Source organism: Phaethon lepturus, unplaced genomic scaffold, assembly GCF_000687285.1.
Source record: "Phaethon lepturus isolate BGI_N335 unplaced genomic scaffold, ASM68728v1 scaffold9904, whole genome shotgun sequence".
Lineage (NCBI taxonomy): Eukaryota > Metazoa > Chordata > Aves > Phaethontiformes > Phaethontidae > Phaethon > Phaethon lepturus.
In genome coordinates this window covers 22,423-38,213 of record NW_010535566.1, presented here as the reverse complement: position 1 = coordinate 38,213, position 15,791 = coordinate 22,423, and positions in this window count along the sequence as shown.

The following is a 15,791-nucleotide window of genomic DNA, read 5'->3' as shown; positions in this document are numbered from 1 at the left end:
TTACTCCCCGGATACATGAAACCTTTGTTTTAATTAACAAAGCTAACAAATGTTTTGTTCAGATAGCTATCTGGCTGAGACCTGATAGCACACTTAATTAATTAGCACCTTCACTTCAGCCTTATGCCATGACTTCTCAGCTGCAAGAAACACACACTGGCCTCCAAAGGCTACTTGCAGCTTCAGGACCTCTGGGACTCCAGCAATGAGTTCCTGTGCTGGACCTCTGACACTCCCTGACCTGGCAGAGGAGATCAATTTCAGTGGGCTTTTTTCAAAGCTAAAGAGTTCCCGTTTTGGAGTAGGACACAGCCAATTAAACTTTTAAAACTAATCCTGCCCTCATCAGATCAGTCTAGCCCAAAATATATACATTCTACCACATAATTCATCTGTCTTCATGCAAAAGCCTGCACTGTGTATGCACTATATAACTGCTGCTGTTAGACTATTAAGAAAGAAAAAAAAAAAGATACTGAGACAAGTATTTATGCAAGAAAGAAAGAAAAAACTGGAACACCTAGTGAGATCTTCATCTGGTGTTGCCATAGAGGGGCTCCGTTATTGAGGACCTATTCCAGTTTTTGGTTCTTTTTTTTTTGCTGTAAAAAAAAGTCCTGAAACAGAATGGGGTGGTCGCACTGTGCTGTGAATTTAAATGCAAAAAAAAAGGCAGACAGGTAGAAGCAATCAGCTCTGAGAAAGGATTTACTTTTACTTCAATTTCCCAAGTATATGTGCGTGTGTTTTTAATTAGAAATAAGATGTCTCCACTCATGTTGCTCTGATCCATGCTGTGCCAACTTAAACCCTGCCAATGAATCTGAATAGTCAAACAAACCTCTGTGCCTCCCCAAACATCCACCATTCACATTAAATAAAACACATAACAATGTGGGGAAAATAGACCTGAAAAGAGCTTATTTCCAAATGTAAAGGTCTATCCTGAGGATAGCTATTTTCATGCAAATCTGAATTCTTCTTGCTCATATACATGGACCAAGAATTATCTGTTCATTTACCACTCCAAGCTTCTCTTACGCGATTAACAGGGAGGAGCAAATTAATGGAATGGAAATCCCCCAAAGCAATGAAAGAAAACCGTATCTCCCCTGCTCCCAAACTAGCAAAAGACCCTGAAAACAAACTTGTGCACTCAGGGCAATAAGGAGGGAAGAAAATGGGTTGGAACCCCAAATCCATCCTGCACAGCAAAAACCAGGCCAGCCTGCCAAACCACATGAGTGTTCTGCTGTTAGTATCAGTTCTAACGACTGACCTGCTCTTTGTCTCTTTTGGAGCACATGGGCAAATGTCTTCAGTTCAGCTGGCCTCCAGATCAGCCTTACCTTTGCAAAGCTCACACAGTACAGATGCTGATGCACCTCTGAAACACCTTCCCACAGCAATTGTTCAGCATGTGGCCACCTGCCCCATAAAACTTCAACTATATTACACATATTCACTGCTGCATGTCACTACTGGTTCAAATGTTGAGTTTCTAGTTTGGAAACTGGAAATACTGAATTTTACCTCCAATATTTTTTTCTTTTAATCTGAATGCAATGAAAAAAAAAAAAAGCTGTGAAAATCTGGTGTGAAAGCAATTAAAAAGGGGTAAAGAAAACTCCATTTCCCATCTGTGAAAATAGCGTGCTTCTTGGTTTTACCCTGAATAGCAGTTTCAAAGAAAAGCTGCAGAAAGCTACCAGAATTGCCTGTGGTAGCAGTAGCTGTTTCTAAACTGGGCAGAGGAATTTACAAGCCCGATGAAGCACTGGAGATGTTGCAAGCTCTCAGGAATACAGGCCAGGCTGTAATAGGCCCTTGACCCTCTATCTGCAAAAGATGAACAAACCCACAAGACCACAACTTAAATTTGAAACCTAATAAGCTTATGATTTCTTTTCATGCATAATGAAGTAATTACATTTTACCCTGTTTATCTGAATCAGAAATGCGCTCTCTACTGGTGGCTCCAACCAAATAAGGTACTCCAAGCCTTGCACAAGGTAGAAACTGTTTCTATTAATTCAGAGAGACAAGGCCAGGTGAATTAGCTACTAGTCTTTTTTTTTTTAATTATTATTATTAGATTTTTTTCATTGTTCATGACTATGTCCAGGATTAAGGCAAATTTTCAATGGTATGTATATAAAAGATCTGACCCACACTAACACTCACAAAGATTAAACAAGTTACTGTAATTTTAACCAGAATATCACCTAGACCTTACGAGAATGAGATGAAACACTAGTCAGAATATCATGAACTGGTCTACTCTAACACGTCCTGTACTACTCCAGTCATAAGACAACAGTGAAAAACCATATGGACATATCTGGCAGACACACCACCATAGAATGAACTCTGATGTGAAAGCCAAGTGCTGACATGAAGACACCAGCTCAGAGACCTCGGTGAACTGTATTCTTATCAGGTTGGCATTTTTCATATGAGCTATTTGTAAATGTCTTTCATCTTTGTCTGCATTAAATAAGCAAGAGAATGAGTCAAAGGGAAGGAATCAAAAGGGGAGACACAAATTGGCGATATATTGAATTATGCCATATGAGCCACTGCCTTGTAATAATGTGGCTTTACAGATTTTTCATGCTTTGTGATGCCAGTAAGATCTATTAGGAAAAACACTGATGATTTACATTCCTGTAGAAAAAGAAAAAAAACACCAGAAGGCAGTGATCTGGTGAGAATCACATTATCCAGTGAACATGATTGCTCCTGTGGACTGCTATCATTAGAATCATAGAATAGTCTGGGTTGGAGGGGACCTTTAAAGGTCAGCTAGTCCAACCCCCCTGAAGGAAGCAGGGACATCTTCAACTAGATCAGGGTGCTCAGAGCCCCACCCAACCTGACCTGGAATGTTTCCAGGGATGGGGCACCTACCACCTCTCTGGGCAACCTGTGCCAGTGTTTCACCATCCACACTGTGAAAGATTGCTTCCTGATATCTAGTCTAAATCTACCCTCTTTCAGTTTAAAACCATTTACCCCTTGTCTTATCACAACAGGCCCTGCTAAAAAGTCTGTCCCCGTCTTTCCTACAGGCCCCCTTTAAGTACTGGAAAGCTGCAGTAAGGTCTCCCTGGAGCCTTCTCTTCTCCAGGCTGAAAAACTCCCAACTCTCTCAGCCTGTCCTCATAGGAGAGGTGTTCCATCCCTCTGCTCATTTTTGTGGCCCTCCTCTGGACCCACTCCAACAGGTCCATCAACGGACTCTTTCTCAAAAATTTTCTTTTCCAAAAACCTACATTACTCATCCATGACTGTTAAACAAGAAAGATCACAGCACACCACGCTTCTCACAAATGTAACACTACTTTGACAGAGTTACACCAAGGAGGATCCTATCTTCTCCTTATATGCAATGCATTTCTCATGGCAAAGCAGATCTGCCTGCTTTGCAATGTCAGTGTATCTTCTTAGCTACCACTTTCATTGTGGTATTGGATAATCTACTATTAACAATACCTTTCAGTAAAAAATAAAACCCCCAAACCTAAAATTTTGCTTAAGTTTCTTAGTTCTTTCAGGTTAGTACATTTCTCTGGAAGATTTATGTCTGACAAAGATGAATATTTTTCACCAATTTCAGAGCAAAATGCTATGTCTCAAAGGAAAAACAATTCTAAACTCATTTGTCTTAACTCATAACTCAGAATTACCCCATTAAAGTCAATTATTTGGCATAGAGACATAGAATCACTAAGCAGCTCAAGGAAGGGTGTAGGGCTTGGGGAGGATTGGAGGCAGAGGAAGAGTTTCTGTAACAACAAGCACCACCCTGTGATATTACAGAAGAACATTCATAAACAACGGTGTCCTTATGATATCTGAGAAAATAAAGTGAAGTTAGCATTTGTAAAAGGCACTATTAATTTCCAAAATTTTTTTTCCTGCTTATTTCACAGAACAAAACTTCTAACAATACATAAAACTAGGGCAAAAGAGGTCTAATGAGGACATCATTATTCCTAAGGATGTTAAGAGAGTGCACAGTCAGGGTTAGGAGAACACAAGATCCCATACCCTAGTGTTAAAAAAGGAGAGGGGAAGAATGGCTCCTGACCAGGTTCCCTCATGACCATGCTTGCCTCAGCAGCCTCAGCTCCTATGCAACTCTTCAAACACACACTACTCTGACAATCTGCAGAGCTTCCACTTCCCAACAGAGTCTTTGAACAACAATTCTGGTGTGTAAGATGCAAAGAGTAATGGTGATAGCATGACACACATCTGCTGAGTACAAAGAGCTGCATGGCTACACTTAACCAGCATTTCCTCCAAATGTGTCAAACAATCCTATGCTTTCATTGTCTAAACCATCTACGGAAAGAAGTGTCACAGCAGGTAAAGAATTTCTTAAATAGGTTTCAAAGTTATTAGTAGATATTACATTTACTACACTACCTCCCTTTTCCCACATTATAACAAGCAAAGTTACTTCAAAGTGTAGCAGTTTTAGTTCATTTACCTACAGAAATTCTTCCTTCGCTTCTCTGCTCTCCGACATGATGACTGGAAGGGTCCCCTTCATAATAAAGACAGCATATGCTAAGTCAACATTCTTGTGTAATACCTCTCAAAAGTTATAAACACCTGAATTGTGAACTTACTTCAAATTATTCAGAAAATAATTTACTCTAAACCAAACAAAGCCAGTGAAATTTTAGGAGACCTACTTTTACTATGGATTATCTTACCTCTTGAAAAAGGTTTGCAACAAAAGAACGAGAAGGGGTAAACTATGATCATTAGTTCTCCTAGGTGTACATCTGTTGGGTTTGGAAAGGGACGTTTTATCAATTCAGAATTCTGTCTGTGAAAAAGCCAGAAGGGACTCTTGGGATCCTTTGGTTTTTGTGCTGCACTCAAACCCACAGGGAGGCTGTCCCAATAGCAAACTGACACTCAAACATTTTAGCTTTCTGTCCCCAGGGCTCCACTTAGGAGCACAGTTCCTTTGGTCTGGAAGACTGGATCACTGGACCTATTTGCATCAGTCAGGTCTTCTCTTATGGTCCCACCACCTCAAGATAAAAGCCTTGCCGTTTAAAATCTAATCATCATCCTGTTTGCTTTATGCACGGTAAATCTCCACTGAGCTCAACCTGCATACCGTAAAGTAGGTCTGAACTCTAATTAGCACAGAAAGCAGTCTGATACTTACTAGTACTTACTATGGCCTATAAGCAAGCACTCACCTCAGAGGATAGATCATTCAGACTGTGGATTCATCAGCTCCTACCTCCCCACAGTAAAACTTGGCTGCAGCCTCACCCTTGAGCATGTTACACAGAACCCATGATGCTTCACTAAGCTGGGAAGATTCTGGGAAATCCTCATGAACAGTTGCCTATGGGAAGCAAAGGCTCATCTGCTAATTTTGTTCCTTCAACACAAACGTTATCTATGATTTGTTACACACACAGTATCCTCTCTGCACTCTCTGAATTTTAGAAAGCTAACAGCAATTCTAGTTTGCCATGAAGGGAAGAAAAGGAAAGCAAGTGTGCTAAGTGCTCTGCTAACAGGTAACTGCAGGCTTGATCTAGCTGTCAGTGAAAATGGGTAAGACCCTCTTAGACTGCATCGATAAATGCTTTGATATGTGTATTTTAAAACAGTATCTCCAGACTATAAAAGTACTGTTTATAAAATGAAATATATTATTCTTAAAAAATTCCATTATATGCATTTCAAGGGAAAGAAATTTCACTGCAGCAAATATACTACTAAAATGTTTCTGAGGTACAAATATGTCATCCCCGGTTCTTTCAGAAACTGCAAACAAATAATTAGCCCTTCTGAACTCCAGAGTCTCTAGCCTGTAGTTAATGTGATGTTACTAATGCATTCATAAACACCAGGCTCCAAAGCCAACACTGAGATATTTCATCATAATTTAGATCTCTCATTAACTTCACCACCCTGACCAACATGCTGTCACTGGCAGAGTGTTTGACAGTTTACATTACCTGCAGACATGAGTTCGTGTCAATTCAATTAAGAAAGATTAATTCCAGAACTGACAATGCATAAATATTTTTAAATTACACCTGGCCTTGTTGGCAGTGCTTACTCCAAGACTGACTTTAGAAGAGAGAACATGTCTTTAGCCTCCTGGGCAGAAAGGGAAACTAGAAGTAAGGTGAAAGAAAGAATTTATTATGAATTCAGTATTCCATCATACTGTCCAAGTCTATCTTTTTTAACACCCCCCTCGCCCTCCCCTCCCAATGATTAAACCAGCTTATCTCTCACATCTGTTACAGAATGAAAGGAAACAGGAAAGATTCAATCCAAAGAGCCACTGCCAGAAAATTGTCAGCGACATCTTTATGGTGATCATTTGCTGACTGGTTTAGGTCTAATTTGTGTACATTATTGCTTTGGAAGGCATTCAGATACCATGGTGATAGACACCATATGAGAATGCAGATAGATAACATTTGACATTTATCTTCATGAACAAATATCTGGGTAACTCCCCATTGATTGCACTTCTGATGAGTGAAGATAAATGCCACATCAGACTAAGCCATCTCGTATTCTAGTGAACCACTCTTATGCTTGGCTCTGGTGTGTAAAAATATCTAGCTTCAGTGCATATGAACAGGCTTAACCAGGTAAGCATCAAGCATAGGGTGATAAAATGATTTGCTCACTGTCATCAAACAGGTCAGGAGCCAGATTTATTACATTTTGGTCCAAGGTTTAATCTACTAGAAAAAAAAACTTTCTCTGAGATTTCAGTGTAACAATTACACAGCCATTGCCTGAAAAGAGCATTTTTAAAAGCAAAAACTCTCTACCACTATAGCCAAATCAGTGCCATTGCCAAATAAACTATCTCTGTTGAGAAAGAGTGCAATCCCACAGTATCACCAGTATCCTGCTTTCGGGACCAGAGCTTTATCCTTGTGCTAAATTATGCCGAACTATGCAGAGGCACCAACTTCAGTGATACTAACATTGGCTGAATGTAAACAAGGCAGACGTCCTTAGTGCAACAGGAGTGGGAATCTCTACTAAAACATAAACTGAGAGTACAAGAGGGAGCATTCAGCCAGCAACGGGAAAGGCAGGGAGAGGTAGGTAACACGCTCCTGCCATTTTTAAGCTGATAGTTCGTCCCATGGACTGTTTCTTCTGTCTATTGAGTGAGCTAGCTTGGTATTAGGGTTAAACTGGACAAAAGAAGTCTTGGAATCCAGAACCACCTGACATAAGCATTCAAGATTCTGATGCATAGACATAACTTTTCTAATTCTGTTGCACGCACCGGTTGAAAAGATGGATTGCGTGGCTTGCAAGGTACCTTAAACTCATCAAATTTTGAGTACTTCTGTACTAGCCAATACGAGGGAGCATAAAAAACAGACAAATACAGCAAGAAAAACCAAACCTAGAAAGTAACAATGTTTTCACAACCCTTCTAAGGTACAGGTTTGAGCAGATATTAAAACACTGGCCCAATTCAAGGTTTTAGCTTGGTCTCCTAGGAAATGAGGACTTATGCTACTGTATTGTCTGTCCATACCTCTCTCATCAGTCCTTTCCTAATAAGGCTTGAAGCTGCCGGCCAGGCTGCATCTCATACACACAAGGCTTCTAGGTGACCAGCAGCATATAAGAAAATTCAGGATGGATCTAATAAAAGGCGTTTGTGCTTCATGTTGAACAGCAGACAAACCTTATTATTAGGTGCTTCTATTCCTTATAAAGCGTATAGACCGAAGTGGATGACACAACATCAAAACCAAAGTAGTCAGCACATTGGAAAGCCTACACCTGACCAACAGAGAAGCACTCAGGGCAGGTGTGTCTGAAATTCACCCTCTCCTTGGCTTAGCTTTCTTCATAGACCTTAAGCCTCCCCTGTGGGTAGAGAATGAAATCAAGACTGATGCTTAACCCACTCAACATGGAATTTTAGATGTCAAGGACTGTTGTTGATTTTATCCCATGATTATCTTGTGTAAAGGTGATGCTCTTTTTGGTTTTTTCTAAATATTTTCTTTCATTTTTAAATCCTGGATTGTATTTGCAAGAGCATTAATTGTTTGCCACTACTGTTATCATTAGGTAGGCAAACACACATTTCCAGATTCTGCCATCAGCTTATGGGGGAGATTTCAGTTCTGGTTGGAATTTTTTTTTTTCCCCCCCCAAAGCCTGATGATTTTTATGATGTGCAGGGAGAAACAAAACGTTTCAGAGGCTAAACATCTTTCACGACACTTCAGGATTAAAAGTCCAAAGAGAAATGCCGACAAACAAACAAATAAAAAAACCCAAATAAAATAAAAATATTGGTCTCAAATGCCACCAAGGCAGCATCTAAGTCTTTTCATGTATTCAACCTCACACCCCACAAAAAAACTTAACACAAGGGCGGGCCGGGGCAGGGGAGAGGCAGGGAAGAGTAATCCATGTCTGACTACAGTAATGGGCCTCTGTATAAACCAGAGATGCTTAGAGCGTCTGGAAAACAAACTATATACACACACATTACAGTTCTTACTTATCCAATCAATCTTTACTATAACATACTACATCTGACCTGGTCACGACACATATAAAAGCTATTTTCACCAGACTCTCTTATCCTGTCTGACAAAGGCACCCACCTGTGGGTTTCCTGCTTGTGGTGAACACAGACTCGGCCTCTTGAGCACTGAAATGCATTAATCTTAGCAAAGTGGAGAGAACTACAGCTGAATACAATTTCTTTGTAGGTCCTTCATTAGAGCAAGATTCAATGCATTTGTAGTCTTAATTCCAGAAGTGCACTAAAGAAACCTGGACTTACTGAAATTTTATGAAAATAAATTTGAAAACAAGAGCACCTATACCAATAGATAGTGCCAAATCATTAGAAATATATAGCTATATCAGGGAAGAAAAACACATTTTAATGTGTTTTAATTAAATTAAACACATCATTGTGATCCTAGGAACTGCTGCCATTCCGTGGAAACGATCTTTCTATGCGCAATGGGAAAAGATAGTCACAAACCGCTGTGAAGCTGTACAGGACAGTGCTTCAGCTGCATGGAAGATCCCAGGGAGGCACACTACAGGAAAACAGGTGACATTTCCTGTGAAATGTTTTAGTTCAGCCACCTATTAAATAATTTCTTTTATCTAACCTCCTGGTTTAACAGCACAATTAGTTCACAATCAGTGCTAAACAATGTTGAATTTCAAATGTCTGTAAATAACAGATTTGTAAACTAACTGTTGCTATTTTATCCCATCTCAGCTTTGGAGGAGATGTGTTTCAAATTAAATAAAATTTTTATAATACTCATTGATTACATCTTTTGGCTTAATTTTTAGTGAGGGTGGTTCTGTTTTCATGTGGGTTGGGTTTTTTTTCCTCTGTTAGTTTGTTGTTGTTGTTTGGGTTTTTTTTTTTAACTAGAGAACTTTTTTTTTTTTTTTTAAAGCCAGGTTTCCTTCAATCCAGCCTCCTCCAGTGGAGGGACAATAAGCTTGGGATCTGATGGAAAACCTGTTGAAGCAGTTTTTAGGGGGAAGTCAGAATAAATCTATTAAAAAAAAAATCTGTATTAAAATAACAAACTTTACTTTTATGTGAGAAGACATTCTCTATTCTCACTCCTTCTTCCTTTCTAATACGGCCATTTTTAGACAGCTGACTGGTTTAGCTATGCTATCTTTCCCTGGAAAAGCCTTAGCTGGAGGATAGTCAGCATCATCATGACATCTCAGGAAAGTGAGGGGGGCTAACACTATTTCTGTCAAGAAATCAACAGCAAGGCAAAACTTGCATCTTGCATCTTTAGGTAGTTGAAAACCTGCTGTTCTGAGATTTGAGGCAGAAGTTTTGACTCATACCAAATTTGTCCTACTGCTGGTAAAGTAGAATAGCTGATAAATCTCCTTGATTTAAAATCTTCTTGAGAAGTCTGGTGGTTGTTTTTTTAAGGACTTCTGAGTTCCAAACCCTTTTGCACGCAATTTCGACTCACACTGCTCCCTCCACTTCATAGTCTGTTTTTTCAGAGAGAAAATAAGTGATTAAAATGCAAATTGAAAAAAAACAAAACCAAATAAAAACAAAAGGCAGCATGAGTGCAGTAGCAAAAAAACTATGTCAAAGACTTTGGATTTAAGTCAGTTCACAGATCTTGGAACGTAGAGCTGAACTACAACTTTCCCAGACTAGCTCTTTGGTTCATGTAGTAATTGTTCTGAAAGTATTAATGTTCACTTCATTAACAGTTTCATAATTTTCAGAATATTGCGATTTTTATGAAATGGGGACAATGAAAAAAAAGTTTCTTTTTTTGGGAGTCCATTCAGTTAGATTATGAAATAAACCATGAGTAGCAGCCGAAGAACACTGCAGTGGCTGTTAGCTTTGGGTCCACCCATCAGTATTTCTTGATATACTGCATTATTTTTTAAATTAGATTAGCTATAGAGACAAATGGCAGCTAAAATAACAAGAACAGAACGACTCATCGTATGTTCTCCTCGTCTGCAAATAATCTGCCTCATTAAGATGTTTAAACTGCAAAAACTAGTGTCTGCATTCTTCTTTAGCTTCTCTGTAACCATGGAGGAGACAGAAGTCCACTGCACTTTCCTTCTTAGGGACAACAGCATCCTGATATTGGGAATAACTGACTGTGTTTGTGTTTGGGGACACACTTATGCAGGTCACACTGTTACTGTTCTTGGAACCAAGTGAAAGATGTTCCAGGCTGCAATATCCTGAGGCTAGCAAGCATAGAGTAGACCAGGAGGAGTAAGGACAGCACAGTTTTCATTCTTGCTTTAGGCATATCTTTCATGACCACAAAGGAAATACCTAGTGGCTCTGGCATAGCAAGATCACTAGCAGACTAATCAGCATTTTTAACAGGAGCCTAAGTGCTAGAGAGATTACCCCAAAGGCTGGGACAACCAAACAGTTTGAAGCAGAATACAAACTAATTAAGTTTTACAGCTGAATGAAATGTTTGTACACAAGTGTAAAAACAGAAGAAAGCTAAAACGAAATGGAAAACCTCATAGAAGTTGCATGATAGATTAAGAAAGGGTTACACTAGAGACAACAAGGCACGTGTGTACAATTAAAGAAAATACCCAGTAGCTACAGAAAGGAGCTAGAACATAGAGCAGCTACATAAAGCAGCAGAAGGGGGGGGGGGGGGGGCAAGCAGAAATAAATAAAAATGTCCTTCCTCCCTTTGTTTCCCATGTGTTCAACTTTCGAGATCTTTAGGCACAGTGCTACCTTTTTATGTGTTTGTAACACCAATAGAACAAATTTTCAGACACTACAGAAATAAATACTTCAAGAGAATCACAGTTGTAGCATATGTCTGATGGTGCAGTATCAGAACAAAGAAGACACTGAAAGACCAATGCATTTAAGGTATCTTATATTTTGGGTTTGGTCATGGAGGGGTGGTTTTGCTCTGACCCTCTTTGAAAAAGAATATAATCTACATTACTACATGAGCAGCCTCTGCATCAGGCAACCAAAGACCTCCCTCTGAGATGTTTAGACCCCTCTGTATTTTCCTGAGTCAATCCAATATGACCACAAGGAAATCTAAGTTCCTTAAAAGGAAGGCCATGAATGATATCAAACAGCATACTTCACTGCTAGCTTTGAAAGCAGTTACTTAAATTCTGTATAAGTTTTATCCTAATACTAGATTTTGGTACAGATTTTTTTTTCTTTTTTACTATTAGCAAATGTCTGTGGATAACTGTTTGTATTTACCAGTTTTTAAAGTCTCAAAATATTAAGAAGTCCCTTAAATTAATACTGTCCCTCACATTTTAAACCAGTTTCTCATCTGCATGAGCCAGATCTAAATAGCATCTTCCAAACACAGGTTATCTTTGTCATTTTTTAAAAAGACCATTCTAGGCTATGTTAAGATAACCAGGTTTTATTGTTTTTTAAGAATAAGGAGAAAAGTAAATCTTTGTTCCTTGTACTTTTCAATTTTGCATCATTTGCTTTTTAAACTGCAGACATTTTATGTGTTTCTAAAACATGCCAGAGCAAGAGTCACATGTCAATAGCTGCATTAAAATATCATGCTGATTAAATAACGCCAAAAGACCTGGCTTAAAATGAAATAGGCAGGAAATTAAAAGTTACATCTGACACTTCATCTTTAACTCAAACCACTGGAAAAAGGTTAAAGTGACAAAGATTCTTTTCTCTATGAAATTCATCTGAGAGACAGAAGAGTGTGACAGAAGGTGGTAGACTGCAAGTTGTGCCATCACACAGTCACCTGAACAGTTTACCATCAACCTGGACAGACAAGAGAACACACAGGACAATACAGGATGCTGTAAGCAATGGAAACAGGGGTTCAGCAGGTGGCACTACTCCCACCAGGCACTCCGTTTGCCTTTGGAGCATTCTGAATCCTACACTCAGCTACAACCAGCAACACAATATTCCTATCACTCAGATCATTAAACATTCAGGGCATTTATAATGGTAAATATATCGATTACACTGGACAATTCTATTCATTCTTCTACTCTCCTTATAACTCCACAGAGTGTACTTCTTTGTTGCCCTCTTGGAAATGGCATGGTTCCATTTTAGGAGCAGATTAAAGTGATTTCAAATTCATTTATAAATGTTTTCCAACTGAAAAACATTGTCCTAATCCACCTCTTCAGTAATTTCTTGGTCTGATGTACTTCAGTGTTGTTGACAGGTACGTCCAAAAACTGCTAAGTTTCAGCTGTTCTTAGAGAAGCAAACATAATACATAGAAAATACTTAGGCAGACCTATGACCTACTCTGTTTAGAACAGCCCAAGGCAGATTCTGAAATTAGCTGGAGCACTCTGAAACACCACCAAGTCATCCTTGGATTCAGTAAATTACAGCTTTGGAATGCAGTGATGACCAATGAGCTTGGTATTCATTGACCAATGAATATCAAAAAGGTCTGATAACTATCTGATCACACCAGTACCAAGAGAGATGCTCACTTATCATCCCTCATAGGGACCCAAATTGCATCTAAGCATTAGATTAGATTGCTTAGATGCAATTTGGGTCCCTATCTTAATGGTAAGATTCACTCTGAAACACCACCAAGTCATCCTTGGATTCAGTAAATTACAGCTTTGGAATGCAGTGATGACCAATGAGCTTGGTATTCATTGACCAATGAATATCAAAAAGGTCTGATAACTATCTGATCACACCAGTACCAAGAGAGATGCTCACTTATCATCCCTCATAGGGACCCAAATTGCATCTAAGCAATTTGGGTCCCTATCTTAATGGGTAAGATTTCTTTGAGCAGATATCCAAAAAAGAAGCCAGTCTCCCCAAGCGGAAAGCTGATACACTTTGCTGACTCATTTCATAGTCAGGTGACAAGAGGATGTAATAAACTACAAGATATTGCCACAAAAGCTTCATTAAGTGGAAGTGCTGTCCTAACAGTTAATGGACCATGAAGAAATATCCAAAAGGTTATGGGTGAGCTCGGCTTTCTCCTTCATTGGAAGACAGAGATCACTATGCCTTTGTCTGCCTTCTCCCTTTTTCTTCTGTAGGAGTTCCTCACCCAGAAATTGAGATGATTACAGACACATGGATGACATTAAGCAGCTGCAGTGGATCCAATGGACACATTTCTGTAGGCATGAACAAGATGACATGGGGCTGAAATTCAGAGTATCAATAGCTCTTTTTACACTGGCAGCCAGAGAAGCTTGATCATTGCTGGGTATGGTCAGCACTGAATGGTGTGCCCTCTAGCAGGGCCAAGAATCATGACATGATGCTGCTGAGACCCACAAAACTCAGCATACCTGAGAAGCATATAGCGCCATTCTGGGCCAGAAACGCATCTAACCTGAAAGCAGCGCATTTGGACTTCACTTCACCAAAAATGAATTAAGACTTTAACAGCTTACTGATGCAAGAGAAGATTGACAACCAAAGCTATTAACAGAATTTGACCCAAGTTTTGTTTTGTTTTTTCCCCAGCAGGCATTTACATGGGCTGAAGACTGATGATAAAACAGCAGCAAACAATATTAGGACCAAAATCTTCATCATTTCTTTACATGAGAGTTCTTCAGCAGAAAGTTTTATCCCCCAGGCAGCTGAGAGGAAGTGAAATTGTGCTAGACATATTCCACCTGCACTGAACATGTGGGACAGCAGAGCATGAGCACACACCTTCCATGTGAAGAGAAAAAACTGGTCAGTCTCAGGAACTGCAAACTTGCAGTCTAAATGTACTTGCAGACTATCACTTCAAAAAGAACACAGCTGGGTCTAAACACCAGATATGATATACAGGATCCTCTATTACACTCAAGGTATACATACTTAGCTAATGACAATACCACCACCTACTAATAATTAAAAAGATTAAATCAAAAATATTATCACTCTTACAAAAAATATGCAATGAGTAATCAGCATCACTGTGACCAGATAGGAAACAAAACCAGAGTCTGTCTTGAAAGCAGAGAAGTCAGAAGTTCAAAAGCAGAGAAGAAGAAAGGCCCGTAAGAGTAAATACCTATAACACAAGAAAAAAAAAAAAAAAATGCACAACCATAAGGAGTGGGAGTCCGTCAGCTAAATAAAAACAGGCCAAGTAAACACCAACTGAAAACAGGATACATGCAACTTGTGAAAGAGATTTGTCCCTAACAGTCCAGACAGAGAGAAGAGCAGCTTAAAAGACAGCTATCGTCTGTGTAAAGCATGGCTCCACGTCATGCAGTATAGTCACAGCTAAGTAGCTGCCCAGTCTCCTTCCCTCCTTTCCTCTTTCTTCTCTGCTTAGATTATGGCCGAGTTCGCACTAGCTTTGCAATAGCTTAAGAAGAAAGAGAGTTTAAAAAAAAAAAAAAAGTCAAGTTTAGTGGGATTCTGACCTCTTCCATGTGTAAGGTTCCAAGGTACCTTGTACCTTCCGAGGTAAGATTCCTTGATCCTCTGGCAAGCAGGCATGAGTAATCTACTGGAGTTGCAGGGTGATGGGATCAAAGCAAACAGTGGAATTAGTAAAACTGTGATGTGAAAGTTAGGTGGTCTCCTCCTGGCTTCTTTATAGGAAGGGCAGGGGATAGACCTGGACAAAGATGACACGGAATTCTGGTGAGCAGGGAAGACGACACTGCATGCAATGCACACAGCATGAGTGAAGAAAACAGAACAAATTTAAGAAACTATTTCTGAGAAATAGTTGGTTTTAGCTTTTCAATTACCTTCCCTCATAATGACACTTCAACAGAGCTGCTTTTTGCTTTCCTAACATTCAAAGATTGGACAGTATAAACAAACCTCATCTTTGGTTAAAACACCTCTCAAAACCTGTGGGTAAAGACAATTAACAAATTTTATGCAGATTAATAGTAACAGTCAAACCACAAAGTGGTTCAAAGGGTAAATAAGGCATAAGGAAAACTATCTATCAATGGAAGATAGTATCAGCTTCTCTCAAAACAATATTACAGATCTCCAGCCAGCAGATTTTTAAGCTTAGAACAGCTTTTTTCTTTTCTTTTTTCTTCTTTTTCCCCAGCAATTTCTTAAGACACTTCCACAACGCATTTAAAAAACTCCATGATATATTCCCATTACAGAGTTTTTAACATCTCCCCAAGAAAGTTAGGTCAAGATGCAAAAAAATTGTCTGAACACAGTTATAATATAAGAATTCCAGTTTACTGAGCAAGTATCATTAATATTGCTACTACTTGATGCATAT